This window comes from Symsagittifera roscoffensis, chromosome 3, assembly GCF_963678635.1.
Source record: "Symsagittifera roscoffensis chromosome 3, txSymRosc1.1, whole genome shotgun sequence".
Classification (NCBI taxonomy): Eukaryota; Metazoa; Xenacoelomorpha; order Acoela; family Convolutidae; genus Symsagittifera; species Symsagittifera roscoffensis.
Genome location: NC_087064.1, coordinates 6,862,136 through 6,870,170, shown reverse-complemented (window position 1 = coordinate 6,870,170; position 8,035 = coordinate 6,862,136). Strand labels below are relative to the sequence as shown.

The window sequence follows — 8,035 nt, the reverse complement described above, 5'->3', positions numbered from 1 at the left end:
AGGAAAATGTTTTTCGCTTCTAAATTTGGTGACCAAATGAAAAAAAAACAGGCCAATTAAAATGGGCCCTTCCGTCATGCGACAGTACGCGCGCAGGTTGGATAGGGCCGTGCCAACGCTATATAAATACATCGGCAGTATTTTATGAATAAATCAAGTCGATTTTAATGCATCCAGAGAATTGTCAATTATAATTTACCCTCCTCGATTATAGCAGAGATAGAATTGTGTATGTTGGATGTATTTTTAAGTTTTTTTTACCCCCTAAGGCAGAGGATTGCACTCCTCAGAAGTGCAAAACTAATTTTTGTTCTTATGAAGTTTATTGTGTCTGAGTATAATTCGTTCCGCTTTTCGCTTAGTTTCTCTGCTAGCTTCTGGACGGTTTTTGTAGAGCCTGGTGCTGCTCCTCCTGTACACTGAAAAATTAGTGGAACAAAGGTGCTGTTTTCCACATCCAGAATTCTTTATTGTTATTTTAATGTTTTGACATTCTCATGATATTTGTAAGCGTCAAATATAGTTTTAGGGCAGCATTTAGCATGATGGTTGAAAATTTTTACATCGGAAAAGGTTCGGCTGAATCGGCCTCCTGAAAGTCCATTTGCCTTGCTGTCAAACCGAGCGTCATCATCAGTACTGGCTGTTTTGATGTGAAAGCTTTCGCCTTCCAACGATTGAAGTTTCGGATCTGTTTCAAGCCGCAAAGGTATCGCGAATTTCATTATGTCTTAGGTGAGTGTATCCACCTTTGGGACAGTGTAGAGAGTGGGTCAGTGTGAACGGTTGTCCACATGGGCATGTATGTGGAGTGTTTGGTGGTTGCCATCCATATCTCAGATTTATTCCATCTTTGATTTTTTGAGGGGAAAAATTATTTTTTAACGGTAGCACGCTTAGCCAGTTCGATGCTCCTTTCTGTGACGCTAGATTTTTTGTCAATTTTTTTCTGATGAACAGTTTTTCATAATTTTAGCCTTTTTCGAGAGATTGATGTTCTGTCTATAGTTTTGATGTTTCTATTTATCAGAGTTTGTTCCGTTTCAGCTATTTCTGAATCACTGTTTTCTGACGGATCACAAATGGCTCTTGACCACTCACAATTTCTGTAAAAGTCCATGTTGCTGAGGAGATCTAATCCTCCAATTCTTAGTAGTAGTGCAAAAAGGCTGCGATCTTCATCGGTAATATAGTTTTTACAAGTAAACTAGAAAGTAGCTGCAGTCTTACGTTTTTCTCAATTTCATCCATTTTGTTAAAAGTTTCCGGATTTGTTCTGGTTAGAGAGCTTAAGTTATTTTGAACTCCCTTTATGTAGCAGGAGTATACCTTTGTGGTGATATTTGTTTTAGCTATTTTGGAAATTTTGGAAGTTAGGGTAGCTGTATTTTCAATTTCGGTTTCCATGTATTTATCCCATAGTGATGGTGTTCCTATAACCGATCCAAGGACTCTAAAACCGTCTACCGTTGTAATATTTGTGCCTTCGAATACTTTTATTGCCCTTTGCTGTCGCTTTTCTCTACTATGAATTGACATTTGGGAGGCTTCACATTGTATTCGAAAGCTTTTCCGTTCACATCCAGGTTTTCCAGTATTGCGCGGAGATTCTTAAGATCACCTGCAGCGCTTTCGTCATCTGCGTACCATTTTTGGGTGACATTTGGTTTTTGCAGGAGCTCAATCAATGGGATTATCTCAAAAAATGTCAAAACCGGGTTATTGACATATAAGTTTTAGGGATGTTTATAAGAGTTGGCCAGCGCATGATGTAGTGCCGGACAAAGGGTTTCTACGTTTTTTAGAGAAACTTCTCTATTGAGCGAGTTGAAGGCATTTTCTGCATCAATAATTAGTATGTCGTCCGTTTTTGGTTTCTCAAACTCTTTCCTCAAGCTGTGGATAACATATTCGATTCCACATTTCTGGCCTAAGCAGAGTTGGAAATTTTTTCCGGGATTTTTAAGGTCTGATTTTACTAATTGGTTGATTTTCTTGCCAATTAATCGTCTCATAAACTCGCCTATACCAATGAACCGTACCCCTGAACTTTTGTCCGGATGTATCAGGCGACACGAGTTTTACGCCGTTAGGTTTTCATGGGGGAGAGCTTTACTTGCTATTGTATAGGACAGCTTCGCAATTGTTTTGCAAAGCTCAATGGATGTCTGGTTGAAGTGAGTTATTTTTGTTCTCCATTCGCACACATCTAGGCCTGAGGGACCGTGGCTTCCGTATGTTTTTAGGGTTGATTTTTGAACTGTCTTGTCGTTTATTTGTTCGAATTTAGAGTGGTGGTATGACATTGTGTTTTCACTTACTTCCGTTTTATAGTTTCTGTTCGCTGTTTTGGCGTGGGGGTGTTTTTCTTTCAGGATACTAAGGACTGTTTTTACATCATGACTTCGTTAAGGGGAAGTACTTTTTTTTATTTTCTTGTCTGAAAGGCAGCCAATGGCAACCGATATTTTGCCTGTACTGATTAGTTTATCGAATTGCTTAATTTCCTCGTTTACTTCGCACTTCTTCTGTTTTGGATGTCTAATTTGTAGAGATTTGCTTTGTTGAAAAGTTCGTCTAGTAGGTCTTGCTTTCATACACATATGCGGCAGCTCAGAATTTTAGAATTTTGATCCGTTTGTTTCTGATTTAGGTTTGGGAAGCAGCAGATGGGGGAGAATCATTGCTGCTTTCATCGCAACGTTAGAATTTGGTGTTTCTTCTACTAATGACAACAGCTGCTGGTTCATTAATCTAGGAATTGAAAACCAGGCTTGTTCTTGCTTAGAACTATGAAGCGCGGTTTCCAGTTAACGACATTTTTATCGTTTATTTTAATTTTAAGTTCTTGGTCGATAAGTTTCCAGGGGTCGCAGGGTCAGCACATTTGTGTTGAACTTAAGAATTATCAAATTTATTTAAAATCTACAATCATTAGCAAAACTTGAAACTGTAGATGAATTATCATTAAAGCCGGTTACTATAATAACACAGTTCAGTTTCTGCGAGGGGTAGCGCGAGACAGTACCGGCAAGGTCGGCTAGTTTTGCACCTCTGTACGAGTGAACCGTAGCTCCGACATCTTTGGGGCTGCAGTACTTAGTCCTTGAGGTTCCTATTAACAGTTTCCTGCTCCAGTTGGGTAGCCACTTCGGCCTGTACTTTGGCACGAACATTCACTAAACAAGGTACAAAGAGGCAAAACAAGAGAAAGACTAGATTGTAAAATGGATTGTAGAGAAATGGAGTTTAAAAACAATTCACAAAAAAAGAAATGAAAGCGATTACAGCCTGGTTTTTCAAGGGTGGAGGTTTCGGCGGGGATGTCCGGGTAGAGGGGGAGTATCGCGGCTTTTTGAGCTTGTCTTTAATATCCCGTACCGGCCTTCTTCTTACAAGCGTATCATTATGAGCGTACCATATCACATGAAACTACTTAATAAGTTTATCACAACAATTAGGCTATCACAGCAATTAGGATAAAAAATAAATAAAAAATATCACTTGTGTACCCAAATTTAAGGAAAATGTTTTTCGCTCCAAAATTTGGTGATCAAATGAAATGAGTCGTTTAAATTTTCTAAAATAAAATATAGCTAGTAGTTTCAACTAAGCGAAAAAAAATATAGGTGAACATCGCCATACTTGCAACCTTCAAAACACTTGCGATAAGACAAGCATAGCAACATTGTCTATTTCTAAGTTTTCGCTGTCTTTCTGGACTTTTGTTTTTTTTGTTTCATGCTTTTTGTTTCTTTTTCCGGTATTTTTGTTTGCTTATCATACTTTCCTTAGTTTTGGATTCCCGGTAGCTCTCTCAAATTGGTTAGCCAAGCCGCATATCCAAAACGGCAGCCGAGAAAATGTTCTCAAGTTTTTCCACTGCTGCTCTATTATCAGTTAAGCAAAAAAAAATTAAAGATTTGAACAAAAGGTTGCCGAAAGTTATCAGATCGAGCTGAAGACACAAACTATGTAATGAACTAGTTTTTAAAGTTTCCCGTAAGGAAAAGAAAGGCCTCATATCCAAAAAGGCAGCCAAGAGAAAAATTCTCAAAACTTTCTTAAAAGCTAGCACGGAACAACCAGGTGAGCACGTCCCAGTTGAATCTTACCGCCGGTTTTCTAGAATGAGGACATATCCCGGAGCAGTGTCTAGCAGTTTTGATTCTGCAGTTATGAGGTCAACACAAAAGAGTACCATAAAAACACTAAGTAACCTATCTCTCGTCTTTCAACATCTCCTTCTGTCAGAGCCGATTCGCGGTTGCAATTGAAAAGCCACTAACAAAACACCCCCACTCCAACCAAGTAGCAAAAAGATCGCCACCACGGCCAGTTCTCGAGATACTGAAAACACGCAAAAGCCGTTTATAACAGGGCTGGGAACCTCTTAAAGTTATCGGTTTTCGTTAGTCAGTGTGCATTTGATCCATTTCAGATAGAATAACCCAACGGTCACTCTAATTCAGCACACTGGGATAAAAATGCGCAAGTAATAAATTTCAGACGCTCAGGCAAAATAAAAACAACTCTGGAAATAACTCCAACAAAAAGTTTGTCTAGATTCAAATTCAGTAAGTAACCCCGGATATTTCATCAGTTTTACTCAATAATCAACTTTTGAACTGTTAGGTCAGTTCGTTGAGAAAGCTTCCCACTCTAGCTACAAATTGGTTCGCTTTTATGTACCAACTTTTAGACCGCTTGCCTGAAATTCTATTCTTGTCTTTTATCAAGAACAAGACAGACAACTCTAAATAAGTAAATTTTAACTAAACCAAATGCTTCCAAAAAAGTTTGAGTCCAACTAAAGGGCAGTCAGATTCTTTTTTGAATTTGGCTAAAATAGGAGCATTCTTGTGATTTTGTATAGAAGCACAATTATTATCAATCTGAAAACTTGGGGCGGTATTAAGACTATTTAACCCTCGGCGGTTGAATGAAACGAGACTGCTCGAAACGGGAGAAGCCTTGGATCTTACGACTGCTCCTTAACTAGTCTCGCTAAGTTTTTGTTAACTGAAATATTAACAATTTGTGAACTTTAGACTGATAATATCAATTTTTAAAAATGATAAGATGGATAACCTGCCAATTGATTCGATACTTCTAGTTACTCATTTTCAGATTAGCTTTCAGTCTATAGTTCGAACAGATGACAGGATATGTTTAATGTTAATCAATCTTGAGGTCAAAGTTGTGCTGCCACGCCAAAAAAACTAATCATAAATAGATAAAACTAATAAGGGTTATCCAATTCCCTACAGAGAATCAAATAAAAAATAACCCTGGTTCTAATAATCAAAAATCTTTATCAACCTTTTTTGATCAACCAGTCTATTTTATTACCAGCCTTTTTGACCAGCGAACTTTGGTTTTTTCAACTCATACTTTTTGCGTGCGTGATCGGCACGCGTAGATATTGGTTTCACGTAGAGCAGTCATTTGGCTAACACGTATCCATATTTGTCACTTAAAAGACAAATCGTAAAATAAGCAATTCGATTCAAGATGTGGTAAGGTGATGAAATGCTATAAGCTCATTTGAAAATAATATAGTTTCAAGAGTTTAATTCAAAACGAAACTTGGTTTTCTTTCAATCTGCGGTTCCGTGAACCAGCTCAGTTATACGTATCTTCATACGCAGAGCTCAACAACTAACTAAAGTCTAAACAGCGATCATTACTGCATGACCTTGACATAACTTAATAACAATATATATAATTACAGATACCGATATGCGTTCCAAGATTAGTGTGCAGCGAGGTTATGGTTACTGCACATGCAGTATGTGCTGTGCCACACTCCCCTTGGAATAACTAAATTTTATATAGTATACATAGAAAATTTAAAAAACTATGAGTTTTAACACTCAGTTTAATCAGTTTTCAACGGATTTTTAGTTTTTCTTGTTGCTATCATCTCTCACTGTTCCTCTGATCTATTTTGGTCCTCTGTCCCGTCTTCATCAAAATATAGTGGAACCCGCCATGCAGCATTCCAGGTCTTTGTAATATCCAGTGCCTCACTTCCAAACTTTCTTCGAAAGAGATGTTTTTCGAGCAATCCCAATTTCGTCTCTACCGGTTTTTTTACGTCAGATTTGAACGTTGCTAGTTTAACTCTGTATGCCTCTAGTGCTGCTTTGTTAAGATCTGTTAAATCTTGTTCTGACGTAATTAATTTGATTGAATGTTTAACGGGATTTCTGAAACGACTTGGGCCTTTGTTTTTCGTCTGTCTCTCGCTGCGTCTAACAGTAGATTACGATCAAAAAGCTTTAACAAGTTGTGCAAGTCATTGTCTTTTTGTGCCAGTCGGTCATGTCTGGGGGTTTGACCTTGAGAAATACGTAATTTTGGAGTGAAATTTTAATTTTGCAAAATTCGAATCGAGCCTGTCATGCTCAATTTTCTCGAACCAACTGAAAATGAAAAAGTCAGAAATCAGAACACCCGAATTAACAATTGCGGGAAACTACTCAAGAAAAAGGCAGGAAATTGCTGTTCGCAATTTCTCGAAACGAAATATCAAGAGAGTAGAGCTGTCTTGTCCTGAAAACAGGAGAATCGAATACGGACTTGAGACAGAACAATTATTCGAATGGAAAGGAGTGGACTCTGAATGGAAGAGTGGACAACTCGAGTGTCCAAAGGGTTCATTCAGAGACTTTGATTCTAGAGACAAAAACTTACTTCTGTTATTGAAACTAATTGGCCTTAAAACTTATTTAGTTATATTACTTAATTCTCAAGCTGCTCAGTTATAACTTACTCCTCATATTCAAGTGCGTCGATATGTAAGTTCCAATTTAAATTTCTCGAGTGTATTTTATGATAGTTATGTTGAGATAAGGCGAGTTTTAGGTTGATCCATCTGAAATGGATCAAAGTTCCACTGTCCAATAAAAAGTAACTAAGCGGATTGTTCCGACCCGGTTTTTAACGGCGTTCATGTATTTTGGGTATCCCGAGACCTAAGTATGGGGACGTCTTTATTTCTAGAGTGGGGGGGTATTTTGGTAGTGGCCTTTAAGCTGTAATGGGTTCCAGTCTCATGTCGCAAGCGAACCGAATTGGCTCCGACCGTTCTTGAGGCGGAAAAACACAAGAGATAGTGTCCCTGACTCTTGAGCCAATGGTTATAGGGCCTATTTTTCTTAAGCCTCATATGTGACTAAAGTAGGCGACTGTTACATAGTGTTTTTATGGCGCTCCTGGGTGTTTTTACGACATCATGACTACGGAGTCGAACCCACTTGACACAGCTCCGGGCTACATGCCCATTCTAGAGTACCGGTGGTACGGTTCAGCGGGAACGTGTAAACCTTCCGGTCGTACCGTGATAGCTTTTTAAGAAAACTCAAGAAAACTTCCTGGTACGCTCTCCGAACGAGGCTTAGCTAACCGAGTAAAGGGGGGCAACTAGGGGGACAAAAACACGAGCAAAAAAGGAAAACAAATAGGAACAAAAACTATAAAACGAAAAAAGACAGTGACTTTGATACCAAATTAGTTGGATCGAACCTTTGTATTAATTAAATAGTATACACATACTGTTTTACAAGACCGATCGTTTCGATCAATCTAGCAATTTTTCGATCAACTAGCAGTGACCTTGGTAGGGTGCCCGAGTGGGGGGCGTTGTTAAGGGTTTTTAGATAGATTGCGACCCAACCGGACCACTGGGAGACTTGACTGGAAAGGGTGACCAGTCGAGTGGGAAAGAGGTTCACAAGGATCGAAACGGACCACCAAGAGACTTGATTGGAAGAGGTGACCAGTCGAGTGGGAAAGTGGGTCTGCTGTCAAGGGCAGAACAGAGACAACCAGCACAGGGCCACCACAAGAGGACGCACAAGGGTGTTCTCAGGTCGGACAACGGGTATCGTTAGAATCCACATTACATTATAAGAAATAAGTGTAAAATTGGATAAGCGGAGTCCCATTGTTTTTAGGCAGTTTTTACTCAAGCAGACCTGGAAACAGGTCTACGGTTTTCTCAAGAGAGGTTTAGCACCCGGCGCTTAAG

The 8,035-nt window shown here is 39.0% G+C and overlaps 1 protein-coding gene across 3 annotated transcripts in view; it reads right to left on the bottom strand.

Moving 5' to 3' along the window:
• Positions 1–8,035, bottom strand: part of LOC134842433 (very-long-chain (3R)-3-hydroxyacyl-CoA dehydratase hpo-8-like) — a 491,300-nt gene that overhangs the window by 80,352 nt on the left and 402,913 nt on the right. The window contains exon 1 of one of the 3 annotated variants that reach the window (XM_063858773.1): positions 3,438–3,461. The exons of the other annotated variants lie outside the window; for them this stretch is intronic. The gene's annotated coding sequence lies outside the window, so the exon portion shown is untranslated. Of the gene's footprint in view, positions 1–3,437; positions 3,462–8,035 lie in introns of those variants that run through there. 3 annotated transcript variants of the gene reach the window in all.